This window comes from Hyalella azteca, unplaced genomic scaffold (assembly GCF_000764305.2).
Source record: "Hyalella azteca isolate HAZT.00-mixed unplaced genomic scaffold, Hazt_2.0.2 contig8052, whole genome shotgun sequence".
In the NCBI taxonomy this organism is placed as follows: domain Eukaryota; kingdom Metazoa; phylum Arthropoda; class Malacostraca; order Amphipoda; family Hyalellidae; genus Hyalella; species Hyalella azteca.
In genome coordinates this window covers 245,657-257,172 of record NW_025938158.1, presented here as the reverse complement: position 1 = coordinate 257,172, position 11,516 = coordinate 245,657, and positions in this window count along the sequence as shown.

Genomic DNA, 11,516 nt, shown 5'->3' with positions numbered 1-11,516 from the left:
AAGGATTATTCTTGGCTTAAAAGGCAAGTTGTGAAGACAGATTAGCGATTATGAAGCTTCTAAGTATTTGTTATAGGCGTTTGCATGGCGACCTCATTGAAGTATACAAGCTAGTATACCCATGGTTAATTCAAGATATCAGAAGGATTCTAGAATATGAAACCTGAATAAACACCAAGGGGCACGGCTATAAACTAAAAAACTGCGGTACAATGTTAGGGAATAATATAAATTTATTCATATTTATAGCAACAATTTTTCCATTTTCATTTAGACTTTTCGGTTCCGCAATTTATGTTTTGTATACTTTCAGGATTTTAGTCATTCATGTTTTAGTTACACGCTGGTATGGACTATATACAGGGGCACAACACAATTATACAGATCTGTTTTACTGAATATATTGTGAACGCAGTGTTTTTATCTCAACTGAACTTTTCATGGCCGTATCGAGATAAAATGATAGAGAAGTGGTCCCCAGCAACAACTCGTCCATGCGACAACATTTCTTTTAAATTTGAATCACCGGCATGCGAAACAATCTCACTGCTTATATATGTAGTTCATGCTGCGAGTATGAACGCTTTCAAGAACAGACTATACAAACTTATGCAGCCGTATAGATTCAGACTGGGTATATTCCTTTCACCCTACGGACCAGATCAAAGTCCAGTAGCTACTCAATTAAAGGTCTGTTTGAAAAAAAAACTGGTTGAAAGGGCAATTTCTAGATCTCCTGTGTCACAAAAATCACAGGAATCGGCAACAGGCAAAAGCTGGCCAATTATTTAGCGCCGGCTAAACTATACTGATATACTATTATACAAACGAATAAAACCTATGGTTGGGAAGACTCCATGCATCCAAATAACCTCTTATTTTAGTTCATGACAATAATCAAATCTAACACATATTTATGTTGTGAACTGTAGCGCTGGAGGAGTCATTTTCCTGTATATTCGATAGAAAAAATATTAGTTTTTCACCTGCTGTTTGCAACGGAATTCGGAAACGATTCATTTGCAAACGATCAAAGATTATTTTTGCTGTTTGATTAACATTGTTGCACTGTCATATTTAACTTTCAAATTGACGCTCAACATGAAGAGAGATGCATCTTGCACAACAATGTCATAATAGCGTGGAATACGAACTCATTGAGACACAAATTAGCACTTGAAGCTCTAAATCGAAGTCCGAATGACTTGTGTTGATACGAAACTTATGTGAAGTGTCGTATTGATGTTAAAGCAAGACTTTGCCTTTTGTCCTAAAGGCAACACTAGCCGACGAGTTGAGAGCTTGATTGAAGCAGCCGTTGTTACAGTAACTTATGGCAAAACGATGAGCCTATAGCGACCAATTTTCGAGTAATCTGCATAGAAATGCCTCAGCAGGCATTCTTGCTTGCTATCAGAGCAGAGAACTTGGAAATTGTGATATTATGTCAAAATCGGGACTTATGTGTTAAGCTTCAATCATCCCCATATATCAAAAACATACCAAGTAAGGAAATGAAATAATGAAAAGTGCCAACGTACTTGTGTATCTAAACTACAATCATAAGGAATTTGTGCCTCCAGAAGCAATACAGTAACAAAAATTAAACAATTCATAATTGAATAAATAGAAGTAGTTCTGTCCGATCGAGAAATACTGTGAAAGTCAATCAATAGTCCTGAATAAGCTGTAGTCTATCTAAGATAACAGATCAGTTCTATCTGTGTTGTGGAGGGAGTTCCGGAACTGCCAAAACTCTCTTGCGTGCCATCTCATCGATTGCTGATGGAAATTAGATCGCCCATTTATATGGAGAAATATCGATTCACAGAAGTGGCGGAGGATGTCCCTCCCATGAATTACGATCACAACTATGCGGATCGGTCACGTTAATTAATACATTGCATACCGATACATAGATTATGCACCATACAAGCCAGACGTGTCAAAAGGGCAAGACTGTTTTAGCAGTAGCATATTTTTCACACCACAAGTGATTCATTTGCGTGTTGAAGCGACAACAGCTTCCAGCTCGGGCTGCTAGCCTTTGCAAGTTCCAGTACATTCACTCAAGGTAGCTGGAATTGACTATTCGAGCACCTACATATTTTTCATCTGCATATTGTCATCTGCATTTTTTCCCAGTTGCATAGATAAAAGCATCAGTGTAGACTGTAGAGCATTTTTGGGGAAAAGTTTTCCCAAAAATTTTTTGTGAAAAGTAGACTGTAGAACATTTTTTGGGAAAAAGATAGAGTGAATGTGCAGTTTACATGCTTTATGTCGTACTGGTGTCAGTGAAGCCTTCAAAATCTAGCAGCGTGAGTCGTCGTTTCATGGCAATCGAATAATTTTAGCATAGTTGGAATTCGCCTTTGCTGTTCAGATGCCTCCTTTAGAATTCATCTTTTAATAATGTACACCACATTTGCTTCAGAACGATGAAATTAGTAACTATTTTTATGAATTCTTCGTTGGTAGAGTTAGTGCGTATATTATTTACGATATTAACGAACTTTTTCTTTTTTCGATAGAACATTATGAGCAGGTTTAGCGTCATATACCGACTTAAATTTGATTAAACTTGTAAGAAGATGAAGTTGATTTTTCACCGAGTTTTGCCTTCACTTATGCGACCAGTTACTATCTATCATTACAGAGTTATTTCTTCAAGTGTCATTTTCATTATAGCTCGTGATTTTTTTTAACGTGGCGTTTAAATTTATGGAATCCATAAATTTGTTTATTCAAACTTCCCATTGTTACCGCGCTCTCATATTGTAAGCGCTTCCGGCGATGTTACTGCAGCGCTAGTTTAACCTTTTGAACTGCTTCTCTCCCGTACTGACGAGCACGTGATATTTAATGAAATTTCGAGACAGCTCAGGGATTATCCATCCTGAGCAACGCGAAGCTAACCTGCCAGTCGAATTTAATAGAAATTCAGCTGCAAGCTTCACCAACAGAATATGCCTGAGACAGAAGCTTGGTTTTTTAGAATCTCAATAGTTCTTATAAATTTTAATTGTTATTTGCTTTTCGAATACAAACGAATAATTGTTTCACTTTTGTTCGATGTTGAGAAGTTTTGGTCTCTAATAGGCGACAATTTCACTAAGGAATGTTTTTATGAATCCAGAATTTCATCTTTTTACTTCTGAAAGATATATATTGTTAAAAAATTATGACATTTAAAAATTTAAATTCAATATTCTCTGTCGTACCACTCTGTTTTCCTTCGAAAACCAGCAATAGAACCAAAATCAATGAAAAAACATATTCGGAAAAATAGACCACACGATATTAAATTTTTTATATCCATTTTCTGAACCCTTGAACATGCTTGTAATACTGCGGCACTTAGCGTCCATATTGGAAAACTCCGTGACATGCGGGACATAAATAGTGTTAGAAATTCGTAATCGCCATCTTGGACCAATGATGACAAAAAAAAATTTTCGTATATTTCATCTGGGTAATGAACCAGGACTCATGAAAATTGCTTAGTGAAAATTTTGGATAATTCAATTCACCAATGTACTATATTAGTTAAATGTGCTAGAGAGCTATAAAGTGTCATCAGGCCAGTGATTAAGATCATTAGCTGTTCTTAAATATTACAAATTCCGTTCCAATTTGCTTCTGGTTCTTCGTACATTGTTCATTATTAGTTCGTTCACCGCGTGAGCTTCAGGGAATGTTATCACAGGTCAAAGAAAAAATTTCAATTTTCAGGAAATTATTCTAAATTTATCCGGGCCATTCAGTTTATTTTTAAAGAAAATTTTCTTTGTACCAAGATTTTTTGCTTGATACCATTAGTATTAATTGTCTTGGAACAATTAATTGAACATAATTCTGAGGAGCGATGACGAGTCATTTGAGTATAATATTACTGCTGATTCTCGAATAAAATATTTACAAATATTGCCTCACCATTATTGTCTTGTCATTAAAATTGAAGCCAGAATGTCAACTTTTGATTGTGCCTTAATTCGTTACGTAATTACAATATTTAGTTTAGCTTTAACATCTATTCTTTCAATGGTATTAATATATTTTCGTTTTTTCCTATAGATAAGGTTCATTCGCTTCTATGAACGAATTTTTCACAAAAAAAAAAAATAATAGGAAGGATATCATTATAGACAAAGTTATTTTCTAATCGTTTATTAAGAGAAATTACCTTGAATCATTTTACGATACGAGATTAACACTCAATAATAACCTTATATAATTATACCTAAAACTTCAATTAATGAGCACTAGATAATTTTCTTCCTTTGCCAAAGCCGACTCCGTATGATCGAGTCATTAACTTAATGATTAACAGTAAAAATTAATTCAATAACAATCTATCAATTACCCTGCGTTATTTATTAGCGCTGATCGTATTATATATATTTCAAACGTGCATGTATTCGTATTTTCGTTTAAGTTTCTTACTTTCAAGAGTTAATGCATGAAAAAATCCTAATTATCAAGGCAGACATTATTCGATTGCAAGTTAAAAAGCAATAACAATAAAATCGCCCGGCTCTAGATAAAGCGAAACCAATTGCAGCTATTTCGGAGATATTTTTAATTATAAACGAATTGCTTCGTTTATAAATGAGAGGTTGTAAATTAGATGTAAATAATAGAAATAAGTGGGCAACGGCAGACAGTGCGTACGAAATTGTTAAGAAATAAAGTTGATATTTCTTCATTTAGCGATGCCATTCTCATAACCAACTCAAAAAATATCTGATGAAAATACCAGCGGCCAGCCACCTGCTTTCGAGCGGCCATGTCTAACTCGCATATGCAAGCGGCCTATGTGGCTACGGTGCCTCGTAGTAATAGGCCAATTGAACGCCGTTTATGGTTAAGGGAGAGGAAATTTAATACTGGAACGTCGAATCTTTGACCGTGACAGGTATTGAAACGCAAAGGATAGATTTATAACCGATGCATCTACGAATTTTATCTTAAAATTAGTAAGGCACTTCGGAAGAGTTAGTGTTTCATGATGAAAATCATTAATTGTTCATTACGTTCAAGAAACGTATAATGAAGAAACTAAACTGTCATAATTTCAACGAGAGGCCCTATATAAGACTGTTCACCTGAAGATGTAAAATGGCAAACGATGAAATAAAAAATTGGAGCATAGTTTAATTAATGACATCTTATACTAGTATATAGTATGGATCATTTAACGTTGTACTATTTTATGTGATACATTGACAGAATAAAGATAATTTATTGATCACAGTACGTTATTGAACTTCCGATTGCAATTGTATCAAAATTGGTTCAAACTAACACTTGTTAATCAAAGCATTGAATTCGTTACGGGTGAAAGATAATTTTTGATACTGAGAATTGGTCCTCCCCTTCCATCTGCACTTACACTGTTCCGAAACCGACCGTTACTGTACTGTATCTTGGCTTGATCTACCCCCGTGTTTAAAACAACTTCGCGCATAATCGAACAAGTTCTTCTAACATAGAAGACTACAGCTTGACTTTCTTCTGACGTTAACGCTGTACCTTTAGTAACGTCATGTTGGCGACTGTTACTGTTCTGAAACCGATCGGTCGTCTTGGTTAGTTCGGCCATATTGGTTTATTCGGCCATCCTGGTTTAATCGGCCATTTGGGTTTGAATCTGAAGGTTGCTGGAGCGGGCTTGTCGCAAGGCTGTCTTCGTCCCTGTTGTTTCTTGCTACTCACGTAGCTTGCTTGACGCTAACTACGTTGACGTCAGTGTGTTTCTGACTAGGAGGGCTATATTGTGAGTATTGGTTTTGGCGTTTGCTATATATTCAGCTTTGAGCTGATTGGACGTGGTTTATGATCCAAGCTGAATCTGGCTGCTATTCATGGCGCCGTTAACTTAGTCGGCGGGGCAATTGCTTACCCTGCGGTCAGCTGCTGCAGCCCTTGATCCATCCGTCTGTGAGAGAGTAGATTTACTCTCATCGTTAGGTTACCCAATGCCTCGCATGTCTTATAGTGGATGCCATGCCGGCCGAAATAAGCGTCCTGCCGCCACCTACCGAGCAGTGCACGACAACGGCGTGTTCCTCATCGCTACACACTTCCTCATCCTCAAATTCTACTTGCAATGGGCCATTAATTGCTACGGCGGCAATCATTAGCGCTGAACTCTAAATCTGCGAATGCTGCTGCTGAGAATCGGTCTGTGTCGACCCCTTTGCCTCAAATCCCGCTAAACGTTTGTGTTGATTGCCTTGTGTGTAGTCGTGTCGCCGATTATCGTTCTACTACTACAGTGGACGGTGCCAAGTGTTCACCCGATGCCAGCGTACAAAATAGTTACTCGTCGTCCGTCTCGACGGCGATGTCCTACGCGAAAAATTCAGTCGTCCTGACTACGTCGTTCTGATTTATGGTTGGCACTATCAGTCAACATCCTCGCACAACTCTACAATACCGAGCTGATCTGTGCACTTGACCTCATTCCTGCCCGCACAGTTCGGGTACCCCAACGAATCTCCGACCCGTGGTTCGACGACGAATGTCGAGTCTCCAAGCAGAGAGGTTCGACTGCTCCAGCGGGCTGTTTACCAGGCGAAAAAACGCGGCAATGCGGCTGCTGCTGTTATAGTCTCCACTTGGCGAGATGAGCGGCGCAATTATGTCGAACTTCCTCAATCGAAAAGTCATTTTGGCGCCAGAGAGCGCAGCGACCCTCGAACTTATGGGAAGAGGTCATACAGATGCTTCGGCTGACGTAAGCGTGAAAGAATTCCATGTGGTTCTTGAAAACAAAATTTCTGCTGTGCGAGCGTCGTAAGCCGATGCTCCGTCGGCAACATATGCGCCATGCCCGTTAGATTGCGTGCTCTAAGAATTTCCTTGCGTTACATCTACCGATTCCATCGCTGCTCTGCGCTCGCAAAGTAAGAAGCAGTTAGCCAGCGATCCGTTGCCGACGTTTTATTTGAGGGGAATGCCGTAACCCTAGCATCTTTGCTGGTCGAACTTTCCAATCGCTGCTTCACTGACGGTGTTGTTCCAATGAACTTCAAATCACATTACGCTTCTATTGAAAAACCAGACCATGACGCTTCTGATCACAAATCATATCGACCCATCGCCTACCTGCCGATTTTGTCGAAAGTCCTGGAATGCGTTCTGGCCCGACAGCTGAATAACCCATCTTAAGCAGTCCGGTCCCATGCTTTGCCTCCAGTCTGATTACCGTCATCTTCTCCCGATGGAAAGCGCTGTGCTGGAGGTGCTTTCAAATATTCTGCGAGCAGAAGACCGCGGCAACAGCGGCACTCGCTGGCTTTACTCGACCTGTCGGCCGCGGTTAATAGGTCGACCACGCCACTTAATTGCGTCGACTTGGCGTATCATTCAAGCGGGGCGGCGCATTGCTGCGGTGGTTCGGGTATTTTCTCAGCAATGTATTCGGCGCGGGAATTCTTCTTCTGCGCCATCGTTGGTCACTTGCGGCGTATCACAGGGATCAGTTCTCGATCTGATCCTCTTCCTGTTTTATACGGTTGACGTGTTGGTCATAATTGATTCACATGGTTTAAATCCGCATATATTCGCCGACGACACCCAAATTGATGGTTACTGTGTGCCAGCTGACGCTGCAGCGTCACAGGACCGGATGTCTCTCTGCGTGAACGCCGTCTCAGACTGGGTGCGCTCCAACCGGCTCTACCTCTATGCTTTCGGCCAACACTGTTCGCGTGCCAAACGAGTTTGTCATGCTTGCGTTTTCGGTTCGCAACTTGGGCAGTCTTCTTGACTCGGAACTTTGTATGAACAATCACAAGGTCAACGTCACCATCACCTGTTTGGGCGCTCTGCCACGGATAAGTAGCGTCAACCACTGTTTCACGAGGCCGATCCTCGAGGCCCTCGTGGTTACGCTCGTTCTGACCAGATTGGACTATGGTAATACCATAGTCTATGGACTTCCAGCAACGGAATTAAATAAACTGCAATCCGTAATTAACGCTGCTGCGCGACTCCTGTACAATAAACGAAAATTCGACCACTAAACGCCGATATTGCGCGATCCTCACTGGCTGCGCATGAAGCAACGCAAGCAGTTAAGATCGCTGTTCTGACGTTCCAATGCCTTCACGGTCTGGCACCTCCTTATCTCACGGAATGTCTGTAGCGCGTGTCGGATCGGCCTTCTAGAAGACGATTGAGCTCGTCATCAACAGCGAACTTCGTCGTTCCATCTACACGTCAATCTACCGTTCTCTGTAGCCCAAACCTAAAACAGAACCCGCCGTCTTCCGTAACATATCGGCTCCTTCGTTGCAGGTGTTTCGTCGACGCCCAAAGACGGAAGTATTTCGTAGAACCTATGAATCAAGTGCTTTTCATTTTTATCTGTTCTCATCCTTTCTCGTATCTATTTATTTTTCGCTTGCTATTAAACTGATGTGTAACATGCCCTTGAAGTTCACTTGAACCAGACGCCGCGATAATTGCTTCGTAGACGAACGACTCGATATGGAGTTATTAAACGAACAATATAGTTTGTTACATTTCTTGAAAAAGAACTTACTTCCTGACATGAACCAATGGTACAATTCGTCATTAATTGGATAAAAAATTTGTAAATCTTGAGAGCGTGATTATGGATGATCGAGGGTTACTTTGAAATCTTGCACCGATTATTTCTGGAAATTTTCAAATTAGTCCCTTCTGAACCTGTTAACCACATTCTTCTGCACTTTTACCACATTCTTTTACAGATTCTGCACTTTTGAGCTATTACTTTCTTACACATTGTGTTGAAAATCTTAGTCCTAACAAATTTTCAAGTAAATTTTTATAAACACAGACAGTAATTGTTTATTACGACTCATCAGGCGAAGAACAAATACTTGAATGCTTAATATTACTTTCAACGCTTCAATATTCTTCGATAATGCTTCTAAATCCCTCTCCCTTGCTTCATTCGCTCGGTCCGACATACCCCAGGGGCAGGCGTGCGATACCAATCGATGTGCCCCATCACAAAACTCGGGTAATTAGCAAGAACTTTACCCCAGACGACCAGGCACAAAATTCCGCATTGATTGAATAGCCGCAGTTAGCAAATAGTTGTCATGGTACGTATAACTCTCATTTTTTGCAAATTGCTGCATTAATTACACATTGACAATTAAGCTTCAATATTTTTATCTCGTTTTCGATAACTGTGTATAATAATTTTGATCTTTATTTTAAAAGTGAAAGCATTTTATTAATTTATTTTAATATTTGGTGGAAGGAATTTCGCCATAGGTGAAATATCCCATGTTATTTTATTACTCTTTTCCTACAAATATTTGCTAAAAAACAATGTAGTTGTTAATTTTATCTTTTTTATTAAGTCAATCAAAATAATGACGAGAAAAACTTTATTATACAAACCTGCTCCAATGTTAGCATATCATCGTTCTAAAGAAGTCTAATATCCAAAATTAAAATTCTTGTTAGTCATAGTGGACATTAAATTATCCGAAACTACACATCGTGTTTTTGAAATAAGTGCTCGCATATACACGTGTGTTCGAAAAACCTTTTGCTAGCATTTTATTATTAAACATGTTTTTGATAGTAATGCACTCTCTCGAATTCTTCAAAAGACATAGCAAGCGATTAAAGCATTTACACGGAACTTTCTAACAAATGCACGTGTTTATTGCACCTTAGGAAGAATTTTTAAAGTAACGCATGATTTTGGATAAAGGAGACATTACACCTAAATTCTCTCTCTTGGTATAGTGGTAAACAAACGCGCAAGCATTCCACGTCTTGAAGATCCCTAAAATAAAATTAATGGATTAACAAAAAAAGAAAAAAGATTTCGTTTAAATTGTCACACTGGTGTGTTTTGCCCTACATTATTTTCGTTACGTTAAGATAGTATTTTACAAAGGTAAGTACAAAAATAACGAGTACACTTCACATAATAATTAAGTACACTTCACTTGATTGAGAATATTGTTACAATAGTTGTATTATTAATTACGCAATATTATTGGATATTGGGACGAGTAAAATTCGTATGCAAGATCCAATAATTTTGCACCTCCATGTGGCATCTGATTTTGTTGCCTGTCAAGGATTGCAAATTCCTGCAAAGCCGAACATCGAATACGTGACTTTTTGAGACAAGAAAGCATCGATGGTGCGCATATTTTTGATCAACGAAGACATGGTCAATCTTCAGTAAATTCATTCCATTATAAAATAACCGTGTAAAACTTATGTGATTTCTGTAAGTATTTAGATTAAGTGTGCGAAAAATGGCAGAGCCTTCACGGCCGAATTGTGAATAGGTAAAAACTCAGCGATCCATTTAATTTTAACGCAGCGTTTATACCAAAAATCGTTCTTAATTTTCTGTAGTTAAAGTCATCTAAGGAGTACCACTTTAATTAATGTAGGCAAAATCTAGTAAATTGTTAAAGGTGGCATGTATTATTGAGCAAATTATACGGGTCCAAACTAAAAAAAACTAATGATTTCTTCACTCGATTGTGAAATACTTTATCCAGTGTTGGTTGGTCGCGTAATACTGACTTATAAATTAAATAATTATTTTGAGATTGACTATTTTTTCATTGCATTTTGTGTGTATTTTTTTCGTTAGTGACAAAAGGATAATTGAATTTTGATTATTCGATTAATAACAATTATTGCGACCTCACGAATATATTCGTGTTGCCGTCACAAGTATCGAAGCAAATTATGATGAAAGTGATCATTTACGACCTAATTTTATGCGCGAGTGCTCTCTTCTGCATTCGGCTGCTTTATAGCTTTTATTCAGTTCTGGCTCGCTTTTTAGTTGAGCGAAAAAGCTCTCAGCTGTGATTCAATTTGATGTGAATTTCACGGCAGAATATTTGATCAAGGCTTCAATTCTGTAGTTAGAACTAAAATGCAGTTTCTGTACATTTCTTTGCACTTCATTACTTCACTTTGATTTTTATGGATCGATTTTCGTTACCGCTTGACGATGGCAATTCTACCAGTCCGATTTTCTTAAAAAAATTTTTGGGCACTCTAGTGACAATTCTACACCTTCAAAATAAAAGTTCAATATCGTTGTGGCCTCCGCCAAGTGAATGGAATAAAACGATCCAATAAACTCGCGAAATTTTGTGAGGCGATGGATCGGGTTGCCCAGAAAATTGCACGGAATGATTCAATTTGCGATTATATTGAATTAAATTTCAAGTTCTTGTACCTGAACATCATGAGGAAGGAAAGATGTACTTAATTAAATACTTAATATCTCTATTTAGCCATGAATTAAATTCTCGCCAGTCATGAACCATATTATGTTCTCCACATAAATCAGATTTTAATCTTGTATGTTTTGAACAAAGATTTTTCCTCAATTTTCGCAGTTCCTGAACGGAAACTAAGCAAAAACCCAGAACCCAAATACCACCTATATTCCTGTTCTCTCAAACTCCTCTAGTAATTCAATTAAATTAATTCATAATTTTTTCCCACCATAAAAAATC